The sequence below is a fragment of the Barbus barbus genome (assembly GCF_936440315.1).
Source record: "Barbus barbus genome assembly, chromosome: 49".
NCBI classification, from domain to species: Eukaryota; Metazoa; Chordata; class Actinopteri; order Cypriniformes; family Cyprinidae; genus Barbus; species Barbus barbus.
The window spans coordinates 11,837,804-11,850,496 of record NC_136727.1 but is presented as its reverse complement, the minus strand read 5'-3'; positions in this window follow the sequence as shown (position 1 = coordinate 11,850,496).

The window sequence follows — 12,693 nt, the reverse complement described above, 5'->3', positions numbered from 1 at the left end:
GTTATTAGGGCCCAAGCCAGTAAGGCGCAGGGCCCTATTGTTCTTCTAAGGATTATTATTTTTTTTTTTATTTTTTTTTTTATTTTTTATTTCAATCATCCGGGCACTTTTGGGGGCCTTAACGTGCCCGAAAACTCTCGAAAATTGGCACGCACATTGGAACCTGCGGCCATTAGGACGCCGCTGAGGCTGGGACCCGGGCGTGGCACAGGGGCTCTACGGCGCCCCCTGGAAAATTGTCAGAAAGCTTGATGTATAGCTCACACATACTTGCACGTATTCATATGAAACTCGGTACACATATAGAACTCATTGAGCCGAACAACTTTCACGCTGCATGTCTTAGGCTCCGCCCAACAGGAAGTCGGCTATTCAGGGCTGTTTAAAAAGCGCATGCTCTGGAATTTGATATACTCCTCTGAGGATTTCCATACGATTGCCACCAAACTCGGTGAACATGATCTCAAGACATTGGGGACGCTAAATTGCGAAGATATTTTTGATATGTCGAACGGTTTGCCCGTGGCGAGGCGATGAAGTTATGGCGAAAAATGAGACCCAGGAAATGCCTAATAACGTCCACATACATTGTATGATGTAGATCAAACTCCAGTGGTTTGTTCGTTGTGTGATGCCGATCGGATAGATGTGACTATTATGACTGAAAGTTATAGCGCCACCAACTGGCTGCAGGAAGTGTGTCGTTTTCAAAATGATTTGAATTCAGCATCTTATTTTTACTCGATTTGCTTCAAACTTCACCAGAATAATGTCAAAACACGGCCGATGTAAAACTGTGAAGGGAATATTGATATCTAAAATTATGTTGCCATGGCAACGTGTCAAAGTTGAAAATTCGTTTCTGGTGATTTTGAGGCAGATAACATGTTTAGAATGTCATGAAACTCAACACACATATCCATTTTAATGATAGTTAGACACTGGAAAAAGCTCATAAACGGGCGTGGAAGAGACACTCTATAGCGCCACCTTTTGTCAAAAATGGGGGGGTTAGTTTTAGCTACAGACACCAAACTCGGTACATAAATTGTTCTTATTAATCCGGACAACTTTCTAATTTACAGTCATTAGCTACGACCAACAGGACGTCGGCTATATTTATTTTAATGTGGGTTTTTTTTTAAAACGGGCTGTAAACAAATTCATACTCCTCAAAGCAGAAACACGTAAATCACACCAAACATTTTTTCTCATGATGCCAAAATACTGAAGATGCTAAATTGCGGACGGATTTAGGATATCTTGAACGATGATTTAATGGCAATTTATTAAAGTTACAGTAAAAAAGAGATTTTTTTTTTTTTTTATCTTTTAAGAGCAGCTTCCAAACACTTCATAAAAAATTACATACACAGAACAATACAGTCTGACGATATGTGATTAATTTCATGAATTTACAATACACTATGCTTAGGAGAAAATTTAAAAACTATCAGACAGTTGTTACAATGCTTCTATGAGTGAGAGTTCCCTGTCAGCCTGCAGCTGAGTGAGGGGGTGGGGGTGGGGTGGGGTGTGAGTGACTGTGTGGATTGAGGAGCTGGGTGAGAGAGAGAAAGAGAGAGAGGGTCTGTTTTTTTTAAATCTTTAAAAAATGCTTATAAAGCATTAAAGGTTTTGATAACACTTTATAATTAAGTCTCATTTGTTAACAGTAGGGAATGCATTAATTAACATGAACTAACAATGAAAAATATAATTTTTTACAGCATGTTAATTCTTCATTGATAGTATGAACTTACAATGAACTAACAATGAACAAAATATTTTTAATGTTAGAAAAATAGTCATGTTCAAAAGAGAAACTTTAAAATTTAATAATATATTAACACATTTTGGAATTAATATTGATCAACATTAAATGGAATATAATTATTAATGATTATATATATATATATATAATGATAGCTACAGACACCAAACTTGGTACATAAATTGTTCACATTAAGCCGGACAACTTTCTAATTTACAGACATTAGCTACGACCAACAGGAAGTCGGCTTTTTTTTTTTTATGTTTTTTTTTTTCAAAACGGGCTGTAAACAAATTCATACACCTCCAAGCAGAAACCACAAATTCACACCAAACACAGAACAAGACAGTCTGAGGATATGTGATTAATTCCATGAATTTACAGTACACTATGGCGAGAAGAAAATTTTAAAACTTATCAGAGATATCCTGTCACTGTGCTTCTAATGTGTGCGGTAGGTGACTGGGTGAGTGACTGACTGTGTGAGTTCAGTGAGTGTGGAGGGGGAGAGAGAGAGAGAGAGAGAGAGAGAGAGAGAGTCTGTTTAAACTTCTCAATAAAATCCTTAAAAAATGCTTAAAGCATTAAAGGTTTTGATAACACTTTATAATTGAGTCTCATTTGTTAACAGTAGGGAATGCATTAATTAACATGAACTAACAATGAAAAATATATTTTTTAAAGCATGTTAATTCTTCATTGATAGTATGAACTTACAATGAACTAACAATGAACAAAATATTTTTAATATTAGAAAAATAGTCATGTTCAAAAGATAAAACTTTAAAATTTAATATATTAACACATTTTGGAATTGATTTTAAACATTAAAACATTGATTTCAACATTAAATGGTATATATTTATTAATGATGTAAATTAACAACAGTTAAATAATGTTGTTTTTTAACATTGGTTAATTCACAAATAACATTAAATATTAACAATATATTTTTTACTTTATTCATTTGTGTTAGAAAAAATTATTCATTTTAGTTAATGGAAAAATAAATCATTAAAAAATGCTTATAAATCATTAAAACCTTTGGTAACTATAATAATTTCTCATTTGTTAGCATTAGTAAATGCATTAACTAACATCAACTACCAATGAAAAATATATTTTCACAGAATTTAAAGTTTTATATGTTGTTCTGTGTGTGTGTGTTTCACAGAGTTGATGGTTTGGATTAACCCTTTAATTGCCGTATCCCTTAAAACCAAACTGCCAGAGGGTTACTGTGATGCTTGTGCTCGCTGGGCACCGTTTTATCGATGCCACCGGGGTGGCGTATGCTGACGGCTTGGGCCCGTCATCGCTGCTCGCAGCTATATTTGTTGTTGTTTTTCATCTTGTTAATGCAATTTTTTTGTTATCTCATTGTGGATGTAATGATTTATTTAAATGCAAAAACTACATGAAAAGAAAAGAAACTTGAACATGCGATATATTTGGGTTGAAGTCCATTTGAACTGCCGCCCCGTACCATACACATCTCTGGAAAATACACACGAAACAAGGAATGGCATATGTTCAAGTTGTCATAAGATGTTTTCTTTGAACAGTTTTGCACCTTTAAACCCAAATCTCATTACAAAGGACTTTACATTTGCTTAAAGGACATTTCTTCCTGGGTTTCCATTGTTCTGCAATGTGCTTCATAGACAAATACAGAGTTTATAAGAGAATAGATCTAGATTATTGGTATTGTGAGGGCTTAACTATACAAAACAATGTCCAATAAACAGCTGCAGATATGCAACTTGCAACCCTGCCTGCCCAAGACAGTCAGGTTTGGACCATTATACAACTTTCCTGCATATGGACAATATATGATATCTCTAATTACTTTCTGTTAGACTGTAAAATATATTTTCCATATTGTTTTTGAGTTTTTTAAACTTTTAAGAGTTTATAAGGGACTCGTTATATACTCTATTCAAAGCTCATCTCTTGTACGTTTCACATTTCTTGCATCAAATCTGTACGCTTAATTCATTATGTGGTTAATCAGCTGAATGGACACAAGTTCTGCACAGAAAATAATTCATTTTCAGGCTTTGGGGGCACTTTTTAACACTTATGTTGACTTTGGGGCGGCAGAAAACTCCCAGTGTCTCAGGCTTGGACAGCAGAAACCCTTTTTTTGTTTTGTTAATTCAAGTCCTGTTCCTTTCCATTGTCTGTCAGTGTGTGTTGAAGCTATTGAGTTGTACAGGAGAATTTGGGAGAATTTGCACTTTTGGCGATGAAAAGAATTTGTATTGTATATGAGACCACTAAATCTACATCGTCTAAATCAAACAATTCCATGTTGTTTTCATTCATTCTTTTTTGTTTTGTTTTATTTTTACAAAATATGTCCAAAAATGTCTGACGTTTAAGAAATGAGACATTTCTATTAAAAACAGAATGTTTACGACCTCCCTGTCTTTGTCTGCTAGATTTTTTTTTCTAAAAGAACAAGTGTTTAATATGTCTAAATCTATAAATATGTATACGATTAAGATGAAAACGAAGCCGTCTCAACCAGTCTGGAAAAAAACTTCTCTGGCCAAGCTGGATTTTAGTTAAGAGGCCAGCTGAAAAGTGCCCAAATTCCCTCTAAAACCAGCCAAGAGACTAGCCTTACCAGGCTGGGAGACTAGTTTTTAGTTTTTTTGTTTTTTTTTACAGTTGTGAATGTAAGTTGTTTGCAATTTCAGAGTAAACAAAACTATCTTTCTCCTTGATTTTTTGGTAGAATGTGTCTAACGTTTAAAGTGTGATCTTGAACTTAATACTGACACCTATCAGTGTGGATGCAACATTACACAAAAACTAAAGTTTTAGCCAGCTGAGGCTGTATTTGCAAGCACGTTATGTTTTATTCTTCAAATGAAAGCTTCTGATAATAGGAAGGTTACAGAGATAAAGTTAGCACTATTTGGCTAGTCGTGTGATCTCAATTTGGCATCCCCCATTAGATTACTCTTATGCAGAGTAAAAAGCTTGCTTCTCACATAAGCCTTGGTCGTTTGAAACGTTATCCAGATGTATTTTTCACACATCACGGTTTCTCTCACCTGAACATGTGTAACACGTGAGGTATTGGGTATTAATTTGATAACTGGTGTACAAATGAAATATGACACTTGCAAATATGCTGTTCCTTTGGTCAAATTGTGCCATTCTTTAAACTGGTAGCTGGTTTAAAGTAGTCAATATTTGGTAGACCATCTTGGTCCAGCAATTTACAAGGTGGTTCTACTAGTTAAAGATGGTAAGCTGGTAGCTGGTCAGCCAGCTAATAACCATATCAGACTAGTTCATTACCAGCTCAGACCAGCTATATGCTCCATATTACAGCTGCAGTTTAAGATTGTATCTCCAACAGGATTTATGTTACTTATTTTAGCGTAACTGCCTGCCTTTTCTTAAGTCAGTTGAATTGACCTGCATATTTACAAAAGTGTACAAAAGCTCAGAGAATTCCATACAACAGTAAATCATATACTACTGTAGTGTAGGGTAATTAACGGTCATTTCGCGCCAATTCTGAAAACAAGCAGCGCTCTAACTACATATATTCATGAAATCTAGATTAAGAGAACGATAATTTGGCTTTAAAATGATCAATAATTCTTGTAATGTTGATTTTAGTGTGAAATAAACACTTACGTGCGATGTCGTGTAGCCTATATTCAACAAGACATGCTCTTTTCGACATGACGTATTTCTTGATTACCTCAGGCCAATGGACACAGTATACAACTACAGCCCTAAAAAAAGCATCCCAATGTAGTTCATTACATCACCACATGATGTCACTACACCTTGACTGTTCTCCCGCGAAAAACTCCCAAGATTTCCCATGCGATTATGGGTGTATATCCAAATTATCTGCATAATTCTTTGTGTATAGTGAGTATCATTTACAATAGGGTTGTTTAAAAGAATTATAAATAACTATTTAATTATTTTATAATTTATATTTAAGCATAAATTAATCTGATTTTGAACTATGGCCATTCTTACAGACTATTCCTGTTGTGCAGCATATTTACATATAGTTTACTAATTTGGATAAAATATTACTAACAATGAAATCATATTAATGTTGAGTTAAATTGTTTTTTAATAATTTCACTACAGTGGTTTTGATTTGATATGTTTGCCATATCCCTGGGTGCTATGCGCTGATTTAATTACTCACACAACATCAAAAGCTGGTGGTTTAAGAAATATTCCAGATTTTTCTTAAAATTGAGGGGTGATTAATAATTAAGCAGAACAGAGCAGGTGAAGGGGTTACATTGTTTTTCTCACTCAGGGGTGTTTTTTTTTGTCCGAACAGATTGAGTTGGAAACAGGGTCACCAGGATCAAAGAAACCCTTGAAGCAGCCTGTTACATTTTTTTATATATATATATCTGCAGTCCCACTCTGTATTTTCTCTCTCTCTTTTTTTCTTGCGGTGTGTGTGTGTGTGTGAGTCAGTGAGAGAGATTTCACGCTATGACAGGACTAGATAAAACCCCTGCAGATTTCCCAACAATGAACAACAGGAGGTATATCTCAAAGAGAAAAATATGTCTTAATCAGCCTCATTGACAGCCTATTATTACTGAGAGTCAAATGACATTAAAATCACACTTGAATTGGTTGAAACAGATAGTCACTCAGGAACACTTGCCACCACACTCTTTATTTAAATAAAGAAAAAGGTAATAGTATCACTCTAGTCTCTTTTCAAGTACGGATTTGTCAGTAACTATTCCATATGTCAATAATTTGGTGCCGCTCAAGACAACTCCTCCTTTCATATGTTAATTAGGGACCTTGACCTTTAACCCCTGAACCTCACATCCCGTATCACAAGTGCCCCCCAACCCCGTTCCACACACAGAATGCTTTCAGGGCTGCACCGCAGTCCCCAAGCCTTGCCTCTGGACATCTCTTGGTCCCTGGAGACTGAGAAGCGAGGTACCTTTAAACCACTGCGGCAAAAATCCTTACCAAAACTCTGCAGTCATTAATATGCAAAAATGCAAATGAGTGGGTAATTAAGAGCTGGAGCTCTGTGGAGGCTCTTTGATTGCTAATGAATTCTAATCTGCAAAGAAGGGGGGCAGGGGAATGAGGAGAAAAGGATGAAAGAATCAGACAAAAAAAAGAGGAAAATATTAAAAAGTCGCTCCTATATGTAATCATATAATCCCTTATGGAAGCTACAAATATCTTATTTACTATCCAGAGTCACACAACACTATTAATGAGAACAGGTCATTCGATGACCACAACCAAACATTCACTAGAAATGCTAACAGTTGGCCCTGGGTGAAAATATACGAGCGAATCCAAAACCCTGACATAACAAAGGCCCTTTGAAAGACTTTCTAAATAATAAACAGGATACTGTAGGGCTATGCTGGACGTCCTCGTCACAGACATCTTGTTTTACGGTATAACGTAGCGAAGGTGAGTTCCTGAGAAAGACAGTGACAGAGAGAATGTCGGAGAGGTCAGGTAGCATGACTGTCTGCATGGCAGCACCAGCTGTGTTGTGGAGAGGAGATGTTATTTCATCACTTTTGCAAGCGAAAACACCCCCCACTCACACTCCCTCGCTCTGTCTCGCTCACACAGGCACACACAAACATGCTGTTATTGTTACTGAAGTAGTCCCACGACACCCACAATCTCCCACTTCACCCCTCCACCCTCCTCATCCATCTCTCCTTCTTTCTTTCGCTCTTTGCTTCACATTCTGCACCTCCTTGTTAGTTAACTTCATTCAGAACGTGTTAAGTATTTTTTGTTTAGGAATAATGAATATTCTGTGACTATTTATTTACCCTCATGTTGTTCCAAAGCCGTATGATGTGTAGTGGAACACAAAAGGAAAGATTTAGGCCCTGTTTACACTAGTGTGTTTTCGTTTTAAAACGGCGCTTTAAAATGTAAACGATCCTCGTCTACACTGGCATTTTCGATGCGTTTCAGAAATGATCTCCGTCCACACTATACAATGGAAAACGCATGTCACATGACCACTCATGCACACTGGGCATGCGAATAAATGTGTAAATAGTTATTGTTTACACAGTCGTCCAGGATACGCAGTGCGAATGTGGGCAGCCATGCCATCATTTTCAAAAGTATCCGTTTTGATCCGTATACACTGAAGCGCAACCCCGGAGTTTTCAAACTAAAATGGGGTCTGCAGCATTTTCGAAAGTTTTCGAGGGCCGACAACGCCGGAGTAGTGTAAACAGCAGGTGTAACCGTAGCAAAAGTTATGCATTTTAAATCAATAAGTGCATTAGTGTAAACGTAGCCTTAGAATGTAAAAAAAAAAAAAAAAATTCAATGAATTGGTTGGTTCGGTTCACAAAACCTGTCTGAATGATTCGTCCATGAATCAGATTCGTTTCGTGTTCAACTGAATTGCAGGAAAGACTATCAGTGAATGGGTTAAATTTCAGGATGTTTCTCTCAGAAATTTATCGTATGATTTCGGAAAATTTTGAATCTAGAGCACAGTTCTTGTGAACTACTTTTATGGTGTCCATTGGAAGCTAAAAATCTCTAGTCATTGTAATCTTAGAATTAAGATTTTTTTTTATGTACCACAGATTCATATGGATTTGGTAAATTATTATTGTTTTTTTTTTTTTATGTGAGTAAATAAAAAGTTTTTATTTTCGACTAAACTATTCCTTTAACCTTAAGTGTACCCTTTGCATACACATATGCCTAACTATTTTGTTGTTACTAACAACATTTTAGAACGTTTCAAAAGATCATTTAAGAAATGTGGATGTGTATGTAAACAGACTTACTGCGGATTGTGAAAAGGTTAATGAACTTATACTGCATCTCGCTCCGTGTCACGTTAAGTTAGCTCTTGAGCGACCGCAGGTCTGTGTGGCGGGAAGCTGGAGGTCTTGGGGTTTGTAAACAGGAAGTCAACGCTACACTCACTGTACCTGATGCGTGGGTGATAGAGCAGGGGCTGCCCGAGCATAATGTGCAACGTTGGGATCCAAAAATGGCAGGTGTGTCAGAGATAGGGGAACACATGATATAATCTAACGAGACCCTTGAGAGATTGAGTGTGAAATGGTTGGAAAAAACGTACAAATACCGAGGCAACCACATTGCCCCATTTTTTTGTTCTCAAAAGCGTTTTGATGTGCAAATGAATCTTATGAAAACCTGTCAAGAACATTCCTGGGTAATATTTCGCACGAATAAATAAATCAAATAAGATAAAAGATGCCAATAAATAAATAAACTAATTATTATTGATAATAATAGATGTAACAAAAACTTAGTAATAATACTTACACATTACGGTAGTGACAATTTGGGACTGTGCTTAATTGTCACAAAAATAAATGAATTATTATAAAAAATATTGTATGATTTCTTTTTCTTTGTAACCTGCAAGATTTACTGCAATTTATATATATATATATATATATATATATATATATATATATATATATCTCGATTTATTTATTAATTTATTTTATTTTAAATTTTATTTATTTATACATTTTTGCAATTAAACATTTGGGGGAAAAAATTGTGAGAAATTAGCTTAATTGTAAAAAAAAAAAAAAAAAAAAAAAGGCTTTTTTGATTTAGGGTAAAGGATTTTGTGCAGTGAAACGATTTCAGGCACACTCAGGTGTCTGGTCTTGTCTTATCTACCCAAGGCATTTGGTAAGCATTGGTATCGCTACTAATCAACATGCTGGATTGATGGTCCTTTTCCCAGGGTGCTGTAAAGGTGGGTGCCTTGATTTTAGTGTCCGTTGACTGGCCTCCAATCAAGCGAAGTCAGCGGGGGTCAGTTTACCATGTGCAGGGCAAGCAAAACAGATAGATACTTCATGCCTCTCTCCTCCCCTTTGACTCAGATAGTCCCAGAACATGGGCAAAGGGCCAAAGACATCAATCTGTGAAGTAGAGTTTCAGAAATATTTCCATGAGGCTACACAATCACTTTTAGAATCTGTGTATTCATTGCTGTATTTCAAAGACTTAAAATAAATCAAGATTCCTGTTTGAGAATGAAAGAATTCAGCCGGTGATTGTCATAGAGATGTCACTGTTTGAATTGATGGGGGTTGGTGAGGCTTTGGGGTTATGGAGCTTGGCCTAGTTTCATGTCTGATCACTACCGTATGCACCAAAGATCTCGCCCTCCGCTGCAGGTAGTCAACGAGTGCAGCACAGCGCACCCCAAACATCTGTGTGACACAGCAGCCGTGGAGGAGTTTCTTTGAAGAGCTCAGATGGCTTTTAGTGATGTGAAAAGAGAGAAGTAAATCAGAGATTAGAGAGTTCGGTGAGGAGGATGAATGCATGAAAAGGTTAGTGGTTCATACTGTGCAGTGCTGTAGAGCAAACAGAGATAACAGGTGGGTTCTGTGCTCAGATGTCCTGGAAATGGAAAACTCTGGAGATGCACATGGCGAGAAGCTTCAGGTTCAGACGAGCCGACTGCAGGTGCTCCATTCCGTATAGTTTGGTTTCTCACTGATTGCATTTTGAGATATTTTTCAGTATTTTTATATGATTGGGTGAAAACATACCGAGAAATACATTCCGCCATTCTCATCACCGTAATTCATCCGCCAATAGCTTTACTTCTGAGCTTTGTCATTATTCTTATAATGACTGTCATTAGAGTCTCATTACTGTACAACATTAATTCTGTCCAGGTTGAATTTTAAATTATTAATTAACATTAGAACATTAGAAATTAACAGCACAAAAAGCTACTACAATCTATAAATACTTTACTATTTACTATAAATAATTTTCTTTCACAATACAGTTTATTACGGTAATACACAATATAAGAAACAACAAATATGTGACCCTGGACCACAAAACCAGCTCTAAATGTCAGTTTTTGGAAATTGAGATTAATATTTAAGCTTTCTGTTGATGTATGTTTATTAGGATAGGACAATATTTGGAATCTGGAATCTGAGGGTGCAAAAAAAAATATATGGAGTGTTTTTTCTTTTGATTTAAATGTCTATTTTTATGCTAATTTCAGTTTGTATATCCAAAAATGCATCTTGACAAATGAGTGAAAGGTGCTTAACTTTATTTAGGGGTTTTTTTTTTAGTGTGTGTGTGTGTGTGTGTGTGGAAAACCATCTAAACTGCCCCAAACAAGTGCTTTTTGGACCATTCATGAACGCAAACGGAAAACACGCGAAAATAATACTTACGCTCGTTAAACCAAATAAATACATGCTGTCATGAATAATTTCCATATACCAATTTAATGATAATTGCATGGTAATTTCATTGTATGCTTCAAATTAAGTAGTATAATATTATGCCAAGGAAATGTTACAATAGCAAAACAATAGTCTTTATTCAGACTTTCTACATAAATATTTTATACGCTCACACAAATGTATGAATGATTAGCAGAAACGTGTGAAACATATGCTAATTTTCCTTCTACATCTGGCGTTAATTACAGACAGAGGGCGGAGGATGGCTGGAAGGAGGATTCAACAGTCTCTTAGATAATGAATCCTACCATGCGTGGAAACAAGATATTATACTAAACCATCATGGATTTTTTTGTGTAAATCTGTCACATTTCACAGCTACTCTCTGAATTGTCCTCGCCGTTTTCCACTTTGCTAATATTACGACTGCTTGTGATGACGAATCCAGTGTCCATCATAGTGATATCTCAATTGAGAAATTTACATATCTTTTTGTCTTAAAATCCCTGGACGTCTTTCCGAACAACAATGCTTCTTTCCCTCAAGATTTTTTTTCTTTTGTCCGTTTTAACCCTCCTTTCTGCATGACCCACTGCATGCTCTCCATGTCAGTCCCAGCTGTTATTACAAACTACTTGGAGATCTTACAAGCTCACTAATTTCACTCTTGAAATCCCACTGTTCGCCGTGAACCACAATCTGACCAGCAGTAGGCTCATTTGTCATTGCTTGAAAAACTGGCTAAACTATATGACATATAGCCTATATAATACATAAATAAATTTACACATGATCAAAACATTGTAGTTATTGTGCACGGCGCTCTCTCTAGTAAAGGTATGTAACCCAGCTGTATTCCTTTGCCTTACAGCTCCATTGTCCACCATATATAGGACCCTTGGGGCTAATTATTACAGTTTACTGTGCTTTTTGTTATTCAATAGAGATCCATGATATTATTTACTAATTTGCTTGCTCCCTGCTGTGGAGATCTTAAACGGTTCGTTTTTTCTGCTCTAATTTTAAAAAAATTTTTTCCGCTCAATAAAATTAGTAGTTTCTTCAGAACAACCCAAAAACTTTCCATTTTATTTTTAATTATTGTTATTATTAATAAGATATTTTAAAACCACTCCCTTTTTGATCTCTTTGACATTTAACTAAATGATTGGCTTTACATATTCACAATTGGAATTTAAGCCCCTTCATGACATTTTCCATGATCTTCACCAATATTTAGACTCGTCTCTTTGCTTTGGTTGACCTCATTTCTTGCGGTTTCTTCTCTTTCTGGTTTTTCCTTTCTGTGGGATTGGTGTGGTGTGAAATCTACAATTGACTTGTACCTCTTCATCTGTTGTTTCCTGCGATCATCCTTCTCTCTTCTTCTGGCCATGCTGCATGGCCTCTCGTCCCATCCCCCAACTACACACTCTGTTATGATCCCTGTATTCTGTGATCCCATGCTCCTCTCCCCCCTCACTAGACCAGCTCTATGAATCAGCCACAGGGAGAGACGGAAACAATTAAGTGGTTGTGGTACGATTTATGACTGGAAGTACCTGCTCAGTAGGGCAAAGTATTTGGTGTGATGATCGATTTTGTTTTGGTTCCACATACCAGCTTAGTTCTGTAAAAACATACATTTTAAAAATAAATGATAATATT